General features: G+C 47.6%; 1 protein-coding gene and 1 non-coding gene across 2 annotated transcripts in view; both read right to left on the bottom strand.

Moving 5' to 3' along the window:
- Ser (protein serrate) overlaps positions 1 to 16,313 on the bottom strand; it is a 133,126-nt gene that overhangs the window by 82,020 nt on the left and 34,793 nt on the right. The window lies entirely within an intron of this gene.
- TRNAM-CAU (transfer RNA methionine (anticodon CAU)) lies at positions 8,059 to 8,131 on the bottom strand. The gene has a single exon. It is a non-coding gene; the product is annotated as a tRNA-Met (tRNA).

Genomic DNA, 16,313 nt, shown 5'->3' with positions numbered 1-16,313 from the left:
GTTTGTAGAGATCATACAGTTTCCTAAAATTAACTAGAGGTGACTCTGGCGCTGCGATCGCTTATCGACCATGGGAATGATTGGTAGTACACACATTTGCCTAGCCTTCGTACTTGTGGGCGGCGAATCGTACTTCCGGCTTCGTTTATTGCCGGTTACGTTTTTGTTGTGAAGGAAAGAACGAACCCTTTTGAACTTTGTGACCAGATTGAAAATGGTAATCCTAAAAGAATAAGGTTGTGAGGCGCAAACGCTGAACATTTGCTGATTTATTTTTCGTGAGAAAACAGCTCCAAGCCACACGAACACACACGGAGCCAAAAGCAGGGCGGAAGTACGGAGATCAGGCAAATCCGTGTACTACCCATCATTCCCGTGCTCGCTGAAACGCCGTGCGTTGAAGTTCCCATTGACACTAGCGCCAGAGTTCCCTCTAGTGTATATTTGGAAACTCTATGGTAGAAATCACAGATACGGACCGCGAGCCATCACGTCCACGGATGTACCACGGATGTACCACGGATGTGCGCACGTATCCACTGTTATGTTAAGGCAACACTTGCACGCAGGCTATGTCCACACTTAGTTACCAACTCTCAAGAGAGCACTGGATGTTGGCTGTTACGAGTGCTTTTGGACCGAGTATAGTGCCGTGCGCGAACGTAATTTCCACAGCCACTTCCTGTTACACGAAATGAGCTGAATGGAGTGGTACCTCAGCACTGGACGGCACTGTTAATGCGTGCGTATAAGTGTAAGGTTTCCGTAAAGCCATGCCGCCATATTGAGCCTTCAACCCTTGTGTTTTGTATCTTTCACAACCAGCAGAACCATGATGCGGTATATGCACAAACTCATGAAAATGGTTGGGCTTGCGCGTGCGATGTTTCATGACCGTGTTTAATTCACGTCTCGATGTAGAAAAAGCGAGAAAACGTCAGCTATATTATAAACAGCCCGAGATGGTGGCGCCCAGACATCTTACGGGAAGTAGTTTAAACACGCTGTTGTTTCGTGGGCGTCGTTTCGTGGGACGAGTTTTTAGAACCTATAGTACGCATACCACAACATCGTGTACAGACCAGTTCGGTCCAGTAGCGGTCGCTAAATTGCCCATTGTCTTCTGGCTTATCCGGGATATGTACGAGCAATACTTCTCTCGCGTACGGAGTCCCACCCTTTCGCCGCCTACCCAGTTTGTATTTTCTAAAGCGTAATAAGTTAGCGTCTTTCGTTTTGTTCCTACTTAAAGAAGCGCCAGAGTGAAGAAGTCGGGAGACATTTATAGCCGCCTTAAAGAGTGTGGTACCATTTTTCGTTTCGTATGTGCAGTTAGCTGGGTGACAATAACATATTCCGCGCTGTGCTATAGAACGACGGGCAGATTAGGGCTGTAACTAGGGTGGGGGGTAGGGGGGCGTTGAGAGGGTTTTGACACTCACCGAAAACTTTTCGTGCTTTAACTTTTCGGGTGCTGCTATAAGGTACTTAGGAGCCTCAGATCGACTACCAGTTGCCAAAGTTAGCCGTTCTACACATAAACATCCCCCGAAAAAAAATCCTTCGATACGGCCCTGGGTTGGAACGAGATCTTTTGGAATGCAGCACGCGTAAATGGGCTGAGCTGCTGACGCAGAACGGAGGTACAAAAGTTGCTCAATTTGTGGCGACCATCCGAGAGGGAAGGAAGGGGGGGGGGGGGGGGAGGGTGGCTCCCCTTTTCAATCTTTCATGAGTCCTTCCGTACAACCCAGCCACCACACTCCCGCAGCATAAGACGATCAGGGAGAGAGCGTTCCGGCCAGGGATTTCACGTTAGCGCAGGTATACAATCGGGGACGCCCCTTGCCGAGGCGGTATTTGCCATGCAGTGTGCACCGTGCACCATTCATCACCGGCGCCAGCCGAAGGCCTCCGATGGCCACGCAGGTTGTGATCACTGCGACACTCTGTGCCGGTGCAGTGCTTCGCTGCATCCTTTCTAGGACGAAGCAGTGCCGCATTTCGATCGAATTCGATGTCGCACGCACAGGCTCGTCCCGGTCCGGTTCTGTGCCGCTTTGTTCGATAAAGCTCGCTGGCTTGCTCGCGGATTTACGGCTTTGTGCGGGAACCGTGCAGCACACGCATTCGCAGCAGCACTTCAGTTGTAAAGCTTGCGAGAGTATCGCCGGTTAAGTATACGATCAAGGGAAGACGGAGGTGTGTTATAGCCGCAGAAGTTTGACAATAGCGCCCCTATACGCTCACGAGAAGAAAAATAATAAAACAACAAGATGGTTGAATTACGAAACTTGCTCTCGTGCAATCATGCGTGCAATACGAATCAGTCCAAAGCCGACGACCACGCAAACGCATCCAAGAAGTGCTGAGCGACCAGGGGTGCTGTTCTAGACACTGTCTAATTCCGCCATGTTGTCAAATTTCGCAATGGCGGCATTTTAAGCCAATCAGAGAGGTCGTAACAGCTCACTTAGCCAATTAGCATCAATCAATGGCGGAATCTGACAACATGGCGGAATTCGACAATGTTCGGAATAGCACCCCAGATGCGATTCGTGTGCAATTTGATTGCTCGCTTATGACTGTAGTTTTTGAACGCCGAAGTTTCGCGGGTTTCAATCCCGGCTGCGGCGGCTGCATTTCCAATGGAGGCGGAAATGTCGTAGGCCCATGTGCTCAGATTTGGGTGCACGTTAAGGAACCCCAGGTGGTCGAAATTTCCGGAGCCCTCCACTACGGCGTCTCTCATAATCATTTGGTGGTTTTGGGACGTAAAACCCCACATATCAATGAATCATGAATCAATTGAACGCCGAAGTTTATTGAGAGAAACCTTTCGCTGACGCTACGTAGCCTTCCTTTCAGAACGTGCAGTGCCATTGGTTACATGTGCACGCTCTCACTTTCATGGACGATTCAGCGCTTTGTAAAGTGTTTCCTTGCACTTGATGTGGCGCGGCAAACGCGCGGATGATTCTTATCGTTACAACTCCGAAATTTCGCTGTTGTGTTCTTCGATGCGTATGTCATGCGACATCGTTCTATTGGGCGCGCCGATAGTCCCGTTGCGTAAGTTGGCTTTCCTGCAGTGCGTTTTCGGTGCTCGAGGACGAATCAGTCAGCCATAGAAGGTTTTGCCTCTATACTACTACTACTACTACTACTACTACTACTACTACTACTACTACTACTACTACTACTACTACTACTACTACTACTACTACTACTACTACTACTACTACTACTAATAATAATAATAATAATAATAATAATAATAATAATAATAATAATAATAATAATAATAATAATAATAATTTAACCATTATTCCACCGTACTTTTGCATAAATGAGGAGGAGCACGCACGCTGGCAGGGGAAGAACGTCTTGGGGTCGCGGCAACCGATTTCCCGCTGCGACGCCGACCTCCGCTCGTGCTCCAGGCGGCCCGTTCTCCTGCGATAAGCCTTTTTCGTAGGCCTTTTTTTTTTTTCCTACGTTGGTCTGTTTGCACGGACCGACTGTATATGGATGGGGCCGCTCTCTTTCCCAATCTCCAACGTACGTGCCCACCGGGCTCGCAATAAATCCGGCGACTGCCACGCCGTTGGGAGGGATAATGCATTGCGCGTTTGTCTCCCGTCTTCGGTGGTCCGTTTTAGTTGTTCTTTTGCCGGAGTTTCTACAGCCACGTCGCGGATTACGTGCGATTGCGCCCGCAGAGAGAACGACGCTTAGGCGGTTAAAACGCCTATGCGATTAAACGTCGTGGGCATCTTTCACCGAGCTCGAGCGTACTATCACGCGCGCGTTTACGTCGCCGTCGAAAACGGTATTATAGGGAGTTTTAGCTTGTATATACTTCTTTACGTTACCGTGTTACCGGTTTACGTTTACCGTGTTACCGGCGCCCGAGTTTTGGCAGCGTTTTGCTACACATACGGGAACCTTTACGTTCGTACGTACAAGTTTACGTTCGCCGATGATGATGATCATGGATGCACACATCTTCGTTTTCTTTTAAATAAAACTTAACCAGCGCTGCGGCGCAAATATAATAACTTTTAACATGTAAAATTATCAAGTGTTTTGGTGCTACATAATCACCTAACCCATTAAAGTTGGCTGCGTGCAGAAGGCCATAAGGAGCCACCGCATAATTCTTTAAGCCTCTCTGGCTAAGCCTCTTTCGTTTGAACGGTCAACAGCTAGCCGCATTCGCAAAGAAGTGGTCGTCGATATGGCAAAGAGTGTGCTCCAAGATCCATTCCTGGCTCAAGATCTACCGTGGAAGTACATCGACGATCTACTGATAGAGAGGGAGACGGGGATGCGGAGGCCGCACATGATTATGCGTCTCGCCATTTCTCTTAGTGCGGTATACGACTGCGGCGCTTCCCTGCATGATATATTCACGCATGGGACGATGGTGTGCCGTTTATCGCTCATTGCTGATGTATTGCCTCATATGCTGTATGGACGACGTTTAGGCAATGTAAAAGCTTTAATGCGGAGATATATACGTGGTCAGTACGAGAGTGCTACGCGTAAAGCTCGGTTGGGTGCATTCTCCTCCAAACCCTCTTTCCATAGCTCCCCTCTGAAAAAAAAAAAAATCATGTTCAGGAGTCTCAGTCCAGTGGTACATTAGGGTCCCAGTATGAGAGTGCCCTGGCCGTATTTTAAAGGGGTGAATTCAAAAGCTTTGAAAGCTCGCGTGCATGTAATGTTCCTTCTTTCTTATCGTGTACTGACCCGCTTATTTTAGCGGTAGTGAGTTGGTCTTTGACAGTGATATCTGAGAGCCTCCGGAACGCTCTGATGAAGCCATGGGATACACCGCAAACAAACAAAAAAAATTGTGAGGCTTAATATAAAATTCATTTTTATTTGCTGAGCTTCATTCTTCTGCTTGTATTTCCTTCAATGTTTTCTTTCTTTCATCTTTCTCTTTAGGGCCAACAACAGCTTGGAAAATGCAGCAAACTGCTATTTGTACTCTGACTGCAACGTCTGACTCGCTCTCTCGCCAGCTCTGGTAAAACATATTTGCTTATTTGTTTTTTTTCTTCCCTCCTCCTCTAATCTACCAAGAAAAGATGTTTTATGTGACGCGAAAAAAAAAACTGTTACGAAGAGTTTGGAAACTGTAACAAGTTGTTCCTTTCCGACCACCGTTCTTAGTTTATCTCAAAAGCTTAGGGCAGTAGGTTGCACGTTTCACACCCGCCGTGATATATTCTGACTCCGTGACTATGCCGAGTCTTTCAATTGAGTACAATGTAGCGGCTTCGTCCATGTAGTGCGTACGAAATTAGGCTTCCGTGGAAAGCTGCAACGCGGCTAAAACGACAAGGTTACAATCAATCAATCAATCAATCAATTATTCCATCGCCGTGGTATATTTTAACTCCATGACTCTGCGGAGTCCTTCAATTGAGTACAATGTAGCAGCTTCGTCCATACGGTGCGGGCGCAATTAGGCTTTAGTGGAAAGCTGCAACACGGCTAAGGCTACAAGGTTACAATCAATCAATCAATCAATCAATCAATCATTCCATTGCCGTGGTATATTTTAACTCCATGACTATGCGGAGTCCTTCAATTGAGTACAATGTAGCGGCTTCGTTCATATAGGTGCGGACGCAATTAGGCTTTAGTGGAAAGCTGCAACACGGCTAAGGCTACAAGGTTACAATCAATCAATCAATCAATCAATCATTCCATTGCCGTGGTATATTTTAACTCCATGACTATGCGGAGTCCTTCAATTGAGTACAATGTAGCGGCTTCGTTCATATAGGTGCGGACGCAATTAGGCTTTAGTGGAAAGCTGCAACACGGCTAAGGCTACAAGGTTACAATCAATCAATCAATCAATCAATCAATCAATCAATCTGACTCGATGGCCGGAGGGACCGTGAGCCCGAGTAGCCCAGTTTTCCGAGAAACATCCCCGGCATCCGGTGGCCGGCATCTGTCACGTCAGCGTCTGGACTGCTTGTTGCAGCACAGACTCGACTGCTCAGGTCGCGGAAGATTCGTGAGCCAAGGTCGGATCGTCTAACGAGGAGGTGGCGCCAGAGAATCAGGGGCTCGCTTTCCCAGGCTGACTGACAGCATCCGGGGCTGACGTGACGACCCGCGCCCCACGCAGGTGTGACAGACGAGCAGCAGCCAACAGAAAACTAAAGCTATACTCTCGCAAACTGCAGCATACCGTAACTTGGAGGTCTTAAGAAGAAAGCTTCGAGCAGTATTGGCGTCGTGGGTTGGGGCTAGTTGGTACACCTTCGTCTATGTAAGTTCTAACTGCACGACCTAATCAATAGCGCGCCCTGCTATTAATAGGGCACGTATATAATTGATGTAGTAGTGCATGTTCCTTTTTTTTTTGGTATATACACTGCCTTCTTTTAGTCTCGCTTTTTATCTTTAACTCGTACGATACAGCAGTTATGCATCTTCATTACTTCCCCCTATCTCTCTCTTTCGTATCTGCTCCCTTTCTCTGTCCTACCCTAATCCCCCAGTGTAAGGTAGTTGACCGGAAGACTTTCTGGTTAACCTTCCTGCCTTCTCCCTCTCTGTTCTCTCTCTCTTCTTTCACTGCTTGTTTCTCCACGGGAACCAGAAGCTACTTCCGTATTCCGGAAATATATATAGCCTTATCTACGACTTTTTTGTCACTCTCTTCTAGCATTGTTCCCAGCAAGCCTTTCGTCTTGCGTACTTTCTGTAGGCGTCTTGAGGAAGGTATACCGGCCGAATAACTTCCCAAGGGAAGTAAGTACACGCAATTCCACGGTCATGATAATCACGAAAAAGATTAAAGTTTATTTGCGACGTCGTTTTCCCAGGATCCGCGTGCCGCGTTTAATTAAGGCCTTTAAAGTGCGCACACTCTCGAGGGCGCGCACACGAAATCGACGTTGTTATAAACTGCATAAACAGCCCGCAATGCGCAGTGCATAGAACCGCGTAAACGCGGTACCCGACGCGCACGACCGAAAGGAACGAACCATACACAGCGCACTGCAGTTCATCCTGCGTGCGAGCCACGTACGCGTCAAAGTGGTGTCACGGGAAAGGCTGCGGCCCCTCCGGCGATACCGCGCTCTGGGTCAAGACCTGGCTGCCCCAGAGAGGTCCGACGCGCGGGTCAGCTGGGCCAACTCTCACCCTTACCCCGCTCCCCCGAACGTACCCTCCAAGGATCCCAATTTAGCAGCACGCGACGGCGTGAGAGGGGGGTGCGACGGCTTGAGAGGGGGGTGCGACCACGACCCCAACTCGTGATTGCGCCCGTTATGAATCTGTCGCGAATGGGCCGTGCGTGACTGACCCCCATAACTCGGTGCAGTGTTGCTGTGCGCCCATACAGCGCATGCGCGAGGACCTGTGTACTCACGCGTAACGTGTGTGTGTGTGTGTGTGTGTGTGTGTGTGTGTGTGTGTGTGTGTGTGTGTGTGTGTGTGTGTGTGTGTGTGTGTGTGTGTGTGTGTGTGTGTGTGTGTGTGTGTGTGTGTGTGTGTGTGTGTGTGTGTGTGTGTGTACATTCCGGCGTGGGAAACAGCTAAACCTTCCTCACTCTACCGCGGTTCCTGTTGAACGCGGTCCACGTGTATAATAGCTGCTAGGCTTTTTTTTAACGTCCCGTAACGACAAGACGACTAAGATTACGAGGGACGCCGTATTCAGAGTGGAGTGCTGCAGAAAATTGTTGCGATCTGGTGTTCTTAAACGTACACCCATATCTAACTACACAGGCATCTAACGGTTCGCTTGTACCGATATGCGGCCGAAGCGGTCGAGATTCGAACCCGCGACCTTCCAGTCAGGAAAAGAGCAACGTAACCACGAGTCCACCCCAGCGGTTTATATGAAGCTCCTGTATAGTTAATGGCGGCTGCAGTGCGGTGTTTCAGCAAAGTTGCACAAAATATTGTATTTCTTTTTCTTTTAATTCTCTGCAGTTTAAGAAGGGATAGAAAAAAATTCGTAAATGAAGTCATCGGGAACAGTCGCAAGATTTTAAAAAAAACGAACGCCGCCTTTGCCCCGGGTGAGGATCGAACTCACGACCTTCAGATTATGAGACTGACGCGCTGCCTACTGCGCTACCGAGGCGGACAATGGAAGCCACCCAGACAATAGGGTGTCATGAGTCGAGTACCGAGTCCTCAAAGCGCTCACAATCTTTTTTCCCACGATCAGCGCGAGATAGTAGAAACGCCGCGGTCTGCGATCGAGGAGTCGCTGAGAAACAGGGAGCGTTTTCTGTTGGACCATGGTTGCTATTTTTTTTTTTTACGGAATACTGTCAATCCCCCACGGGGATTATTACAAGGGTGAGCATCACTTTCACAACTTTCGACGTTTGAAACAAGAAAAAATCAAAATAATAAAGAACACATAATCACCGAACACAGCGGTACGGCATAGAACAATCATACATAGTTATTTGATCGATGACCAAGTACAAAGTACACCAATGGTACACCGAAAAAAAAAACAGGAGTCGAGAAGAAACGAAGCACAGAAAGAAGAAAACACAGATCGGGTATTGTTATCAAGGAACCGTATTAAACAATAAATATATGCAGACAAGTGCTTTAGTATGACAATCGGAAACAGGAAGGACTGCGTGAAGAAAAACAGGTGATCACTGTACATGCTAACTAGGTTAGAATAGATCAGTGCCTTCAATTAGTTTCATAAAGTTCTCTAATGTTGGCTGCTGTGTAATGACTGGATTCAGTGTGTTCCATTCTCGAATTACGCGCGGGAAGAACGAATTGGAAAAAAGTATTACTACTAGCATTAGTAATAAAATAAAAGTATTATTATAGCAAGAATACTAAAAGTTGGGCGAGTTGGCACTAATTCACAGCTAAAACTTGCGCAAAAAAGAAAAAAAAACACGGACGAGAAGAGCTGGACACTACCGGATGATAAACAACAGGCGTCAGAGCCGATGGCTCGAAGCAGCTGCTGTATATACATATATCGCAAACGGCTTCCTGCATGGACGCCGCCATATAGTCCTCTCTGGGCTACGCTGAATAGACGTCTCCCACCCCTCCACACCACCCACAATTACGCCACCAAGGTTGTGACGTCACTCTTCGTACTCTCGCACGCAGCCCAGCATGGCGGCGTTTTGTGATATATGTATGTGCGTGTGTCGCTCAAGTACCGCGTAGTTGTCGTGAATTTTTTCGGCGGGCGCTCACTTTACTTCTTCGTGAAAACAATTAAGCCCCGTATTCTAGAAAGTCCCTTCACTCAAAGCTTCACCTTCACTTGAGAAAGCCGATGGAAGCGCCATCTCTAGGCACGGAAAGTCACTGCGTATCAGCGATAATCTGCTGCGATTCTCGAGCAGCGCAGCGTCGTTTTGAGCCGAGCTGTGGCGCAGTGCTCAACCCGGTCAAGTGAAGGGTGAAAGTCGAGTCGAGCAGCGTTTTTTGTGAATGCGGGGGGGTAAGTGTCCACAACTAAATGTTAGTGTCTTATTCGGAAGCACGTAAAGGAAAGTCATATGCTTTCATAAGAAGAAAAGGAAACCAAAGAAAAGACGCACTAAAGAAAGTCTCAAAATAAAAAACGTGTCAGGCGAGTGCGTCCTTCCATGGTTGTAAGATATGAGTGGTACAATATATATATATATATATATATATATATATATATATATATATATATATATATATATATATATATATATATATATATATATATATATATATATATATATATATATATATATATATATATCGAAAGAACGCGAGCACGCGCGCAGGGCACTGTTTCTAATTTAGTGCGCACCGAGGAGGGAGTATACATTCTGAACGACACCAATGACTCCAGCGCACCATAGATCACGAAGAAGTAAAAAAAAAAAGGTTAAAAAGAAAGAACGCTCTTGAAACGTTACAGTCGCGTACACGCAAGATGAATACGCCGTGCACACGAATACACCACGCGCGCCCGCTCAATGTGGTGGCCACCGCCACCCGTTTTGTGCGCACGCGCAAATATGCGCCTGTGCACGTTGCGTATAGAAGCGGCCGGCTGACCAGCCCTCTTCCCACGGCCGCTATATATATGCATACACTCGAGAATCGTGACCACAGCGACCGTGAGCGAACCCTGTTGCTGCTGCTTTTTTCTTAAACCATAAATCACTGCGAGCTCGACCGCCACCTCGCGGGTGGCTGTGACTTTTCCCGGAGGGTTGGTATACAGGTGAACGAAATTGGGACGCCGAGCGATCTTCGCGTGCGCCACATTATGCGCCATGGCGGCAGCCCGAAGTAGTGAAATAAAAAAATTAAAATGTGGTTGAACAGATTAGAGCCGTTTTGTGCGATACTATACACATATCCCAGAAAAAAGCCTATAAGCTTCGTCCACTTGTCGGAACGTTGGGTTCAGTTTTACTCTTCAAGGACTTGTAGAACATCAGATATGCGAGACGTCCGTTCACCTCTCTCTCTTGACCGCTTTATTTTGTCATGTTGCGGTCATAAGAGCGTCGGCAAGAGTGTGCGAATAAAACACTTCCACTCCTCACCCCCCCCCCCCCCCCCCCCCCCCTACCGTCGAGCCACACCACCACTTGCATCAGCCCAAGAATATGCCGGTGCTTTTCCCGCTTTCCTATCCACACGCAATGCAGCGCGAGTTCGAACTCTTCTCCCCCCTCTTATAAAAAAAAAATCCTAGCAACAATCACGAATGACTCCGGTATCCTTGTTTTTCTTGTTTAACAGTACATTTGTGTGTCATATAGTTTGCCCTACAGCAGCGCACGCAAAGCACACTACACCTGCGTGAATATTTTTTTTTCTCGTTGACGGTACACATACGACAACGTTGGATATGGCATGCTATGGCAACATAAAGCTTCCAGACTTCAGTTTTAAAGTGCAGGTTGTCTGGACGCCCGTACGGAACTCCGATACGTAAATGGGCACGGAGCACGGCTACTTTTGACAAATCACATACAAGTTCACAAAGTTATAGAGATCATGGAGGTAATCAACGCCACTTTAAATATAGGGATGCTGCTGAAACCGACAGTTCATATACACTCTGTTAAAGCGCGCAAAAAAGTGGGTCACGGTTATCGGTTGGAGACGCAGCATGCAGTTTCCGTAAGCAGCACGTTAGCCAATTGCTGGCATTACCAGGTGGAATGCGTAAGCGGCGTAGAACGCTCTGCCGCAAATTTTCGAACGGGCCTAATCCGAGCTTTCGGGCCAGAAGGGAATACGGGAAGCTCGCCAACTTTAGCCATATACAACGGCTGCCGTTCTTCGTGCTTGTACCCCACCTTGATCGTATCAGTCGTAATATATTCCGTAGCGCACAAAAAAGCCCCAAATCCTTTCACAAAGCCCAAACATATAACATGAACATATCTTTTTTTTTTGTCTTCTTTTCGTGACTAAGACGTCTGTTTCTTGTGCTTCAAGAGTGACTAAACAGTAAAAGAACGAGGCGGCTACCTCCAGGGGCGTTGCCAGAAATATTTTTCGGGGCGGGTGGTTCGACCTTACTTATGTTACCGCTTGTGTTTGCATTTGTGCGTTTATATACACATGCAAACTTGGGAAAAATGCGTGTGGGGGAAGGGTGCGGTTCAGCCCCCAACACCCCCCCCCTCCCCCACACGGCCACGCCAGTGACTACCTCCTATCAGTACGGCATAAAATAACTGGTGACTTTTACTTGCCTGTACTAAAACTTGTATATAATTTATCTTGCATCGCGTTCATTTTTTTGACAGCTGTAGCAGCAATGAAAATCAACTGATGTTTCGCAATGAGTATCGACAAGTCTTCAATTTGAATGACGAACCCATGACTTTTGCTTACCTTGGGCGTTCCTACCGGATAATCTGTTTACTCATTTATCTTACATAGCTGCGACATGACACTTCCTTTAGGTATTTTTTCAACTAATCAGATCCTTTTGCCTGTACTTTACTCGTATCTTAAAATAAAAAAAAGACAATTATTGTTGCTGTGGGCCCAGAATTACTTTCGACCACTTGGGTATTCCTTGGGCTGTACCAAGGCCACGATATATGGAAGCGTTGTTTTTCTAACTTCTGAAACAACAGTAACGTTATTTCAGCGACAGGGAATCGAACCCATGACGTCACAGCACTGCAATACTGCATAGAATTTAACTGTCTCCTTTGCTCGGGAATATTTTACCCCCACTTTATAGAACTGTGCGCTTCACCTATAAGCACATGTGCCGCAGAGGAAGTACGCCGTCAAACGAACGTGTTGATGTTAAAACTGAACGCGTATATACCACTGCGACAAAATTTTAATCGGAGCATATAAAAATCACATCGGCACTGGCAGTGAGGCAATATTTCGTCACCCTCTGTTTAGTTTTAGATTAACTATGCTCGGGAAACCGGGACACGGAAACAATACGAACTTTTGATCCCTTGAATCAACTTGACCCCGGACCATTTTGTGTGCAGAAGATACTAGGACCTTGGGCATCTGCCTCAGTTGCGCAGAAAGCAACTAAAGCACTGCTACTTTACCTAAAGTCAACAAACCTGAGCGACCGCCTGTAGACTGTGTGTGCTCCCCGAGTGTGCTCGTGATTGTGTGTACCTTCTCTCTCTGCAACCTCTTTTCTCCCATTTATCCCTTCCCCAGTGCAGGGTAGCAAACCGGATGTGCGTCTGGTTAACCTCCCTGCCTTTCCTTGCATCTTTATTTCTCTCTTGATCTCGCTGGAAACAGTGTTACCACGAGAATGTACGCTAACCTACGAGCGTGCCTTATCGTACTACAGCGTTTCTTCTTCGGTTTTGGTGAGTTATGAGCCGTCGCTTACTAACTGTGACGAAATATGTGTAGCAGTACAACAAATTTTGGATGTTTCCAAAGCATTCCATCAAACCGAATCGTGACTCCGCAAACTGTGATTTCCGGAGCTCGCATCCAGGAAAAAAAAGAAAAAAAAACAGGCCCCGTCTTTCAAAGTGTGGTCCATCTACGCGGCCATTACCTGTGACGCACTGCTCTGCTACGAGGCGTGCGTGGCGATAAAATACTCCGCGCACTGGCTTGCCTTTGTGGCGTTTCGTTTTGTGGAAAACTGTATGGAACAAAGATCGGTTGCAGTGATAGGTGCGTGAAAGAAAGCGACTGTCCACGAACGGACGCAAGCTTGTGGATCAGGCCGCGGTTGGCTAGCGTGTATTGAGAGAGAGAGGAGAATTGAGCTGTGGGGCAGCGAAAGAGTGAGAGAGAGAGAGAGAGGCGAATGGAGATATGAGCAAATCAGTCCACTGTCCTCCGCTCGCCCGCCTTCCCCCGTGCAGTCCAGAGTTGAACGGCCTTGGTTCCCAGCGATTTTCAAGGAGACTCGAGGGGCACTACAAAAAAAAAAGTTAAATCAATACTCGGCCCCGTTTCATTGCTCCGCTGTTCGTTTTCTTGTTTGTTTGTTTTTTCATCACACTCGATTGAGCTGTCTCGCCTCGTTTTCTTATGAGTTAAAAAAAAAGAGAACGAGAGGCCTATCGGTTTTGTCGTTGATCTTGTCGCTGTTTCTCTCGTCGCTGTTTCGGCGTTTGTTGTTGCCTTGAGAACGGCTGCGGTCAGGCTGCGGAAAGTTATTGCACGACCGCCGCCCCTCCCTTTTGTGGTACCCCAGAGGTCTACGTGTAACGTGTGCAGCGCAGTATAGAAACAAAAAAAAAGGGGGGGGGGGGGCGAAGAAGAAAAAAACAGGTCAACATCGACAGAAAAACGTTCATGAAATGAAATCGGGCAGTGCACACGACACACGCCCTATATTACACTGCCAACGCCTACATAACGGTGACCGTATGGCGCGCTGGTTTCATGGACACTCGAAGCCCACAGCGATTGAAACCTGCTTGTCTGTATAGTGTAGAAGTTCGGAGGTCTGCGCTGAGATCGAACTATTAACGTTCCGCGTCGGTTATACAGCGCGCGTACCGCCCTCGATTTGAGGTCATTGCTGTCAGAGCTGAGCGACGGTAGCTTTCGCCATAGCCATACGTGTGCGAAGATACCATCACAGCTTTGGAGCGTGGTGGTTTGGGCTAGTTGGCACGACATGACAGTCGTTATCGCACCGTTGCTACACTTGTGACCTTGAGTGTTACGTACACGCCCTACACTAACGTAATTATACTGCGCGCGTAATTGATTGATATGTGGAGTTTAACGTCCCAAAACCACCATATGACTACGAGAGACGCCGTATAGTGGAGGGCTCCGGAAATTTCGACCACCTGGGGTTCTTTGACGTGCACCCAAATCTGAGCACACGGGCCTACAACATTTTGCGCCTCCATCGCGAATGCAGCCGCCGCAGCCGGGATTCGAGCCCGCAACCTGTGGGTCAGCAGCCGAGTAGCTTAGACCACCGCCGCGGGACATACTGCGCGCGTATGAAGCACACCTGGGTCGAAGTTTAGTGTCCGACTTGTTTGCGTATAATTTGCGTATTTACCGTTGTATAGCTTGACCGCACGTCATGTACGTACTAAAGGAACGAGAAAAAGAAGAAAAAAACATTTACCGTTCTCTTTCACAGTTAGACCAGATGACTATAGAGGTCTATCTGGTTTCAGATAAGAAGTCACGTGGGACGGCTTATATGGTTCGTTGCAATATTAATATCTGGAGTTTTACGTTCCGAAACCGTCATGTGTTTATGAGAGAGGCCGTATTGGGGGGGGGGGGGGGGGGCTCCGGAAATTTTGACAATCTGGTGTTCTTTAACGTGAACTTACATCGTACAGTACACGTGCCTCTATACCACTTCGTCTCCATCGAAATGTGACAGCCGCCGCCGCCATCGAACCCACGACCTTCTAGTCGAGCAGCATTACCACTGCTCCCCCGTGGTGGACGTATATATGGTTCGGTGAAAAGCTTACTGTGAACAGGCGAAAAACAAAAAAAAAATCACACTGTCTTTGTCCCTCGTCGAAGTGGCCTCGTGTCTGCCTTTGCGTCGTATTTCGAGAGGCCTCTGTAGCATGGTATAAAACAACTAACAATTAATAGACAGAAACGAACAACATAACCGGACGTTTCTCAAACCGATGTGAAACTTTTGGCATCAAAATTTCTTACCAAGCTTCATCGCTTGAAAATGTGGTTAACTAATCTCGACTAATAAAGCAATTAAGCGGAACGCAATAGGAAACGTGCCACTTCCTCCGTGGAATATTCCTAAGCTCTGCCCACGGTTAGTTGGGGCAGCATGCGGGGAATTCATTCGCCAACGAACGAGTTTCTCGTCATTCTCCCGTGTTTACGGCGAATCCGACCGCTGACAAGAGTCATTATTACACACGGGGTGCGTATACGCTCTCCATTCATGACTCCTCTGCGTGAAAAATTCATCTCGTCGCAAACGCCCTCATTTTCCGCGTCTGTGTGAATGATGAGGCCGATCACTTAAGGAACTTAGAAGGAAAGAGAAATAGAGAGAGATACCGTGACTGACCCCCACCCCTGAGCAATGACGGTTTATGGCGCCTTTGAGGCGGGGCACCGGACTGGAGTTTATAACTGATTAGCGCATCGTTCAATTCTTTATATAGTCTACTTCTCACCACGCCTTCAAGACAAAAAACCCTCTCATTTTAAAGAGACCGAAGGGCCATTCATCTACGAAGTCTCGATTTAATCAGTCCATGGCGCGAGATGTATGTAGATTTATGGCTGCCATCGCTATGAATCTTTTAAAAAAATCAAGTTATAAAGGGGGTTGATGTAAATAAGGCAGGAGTGAGGGGAAGAAAGGGGGCGAAAGGAGGCGGACTGGTGCAGCTCTGCGAGTATTCACTTTTGAAAGAACAGGAAAAGAGTCGACTGATGAAAGCGAAGGGAGGAGGGGGTTGATGTAAAAGGTGAGAGGTGTTTTAGTGGAGTGGAGTATAGGCTCGCGCGAGTGTTGAATATGTACACACACAAAGTGTAGAATGATGAACAAGTGAGGCCCCGTTTGAATTGGAGCGTAATTACGTCCGATCCGTCAGCGCGCTCACGAACTGGGACAACGCGGGCATGCAGCGCCACCGCCGAGACATAAAACGCCCCGTTTAACGCGGCAGCCCAGCATCTGTAGGCATGCGGTACTCTATATAGCGTACATGCCTCATCAAGAACCCAGACATGAAGCAACACGCCGTTGAAGGTCTTGGGTTAAGGAAGTACGCTGCCCGATGACCGCGACCTGGCATCACGATAGACAGCATATGTGTATAAGCGCGGCATCCCGTTCT

This window comes from Rhipicephalus microplus, chromosome 6, assembly GCF_043290135.1.
Source record: "Rhipicephalus microplus isolate Deutch F79 chromosome 6, USDA_Rmic, whole genome shotgun sequence".
Classification (NCBI taxonomy): Eukaryota; Metazoa; Arthropoda; class Arachnida; order Ixodida; family Ixodidae; genus Rhipicephalus; species Rhipicephalus microplus.
The sequence above is the reverse complement of the archived record's forward strand: the minus strand, read 5'-3'. Positions and strand labels throughout refer to the sequence as shown.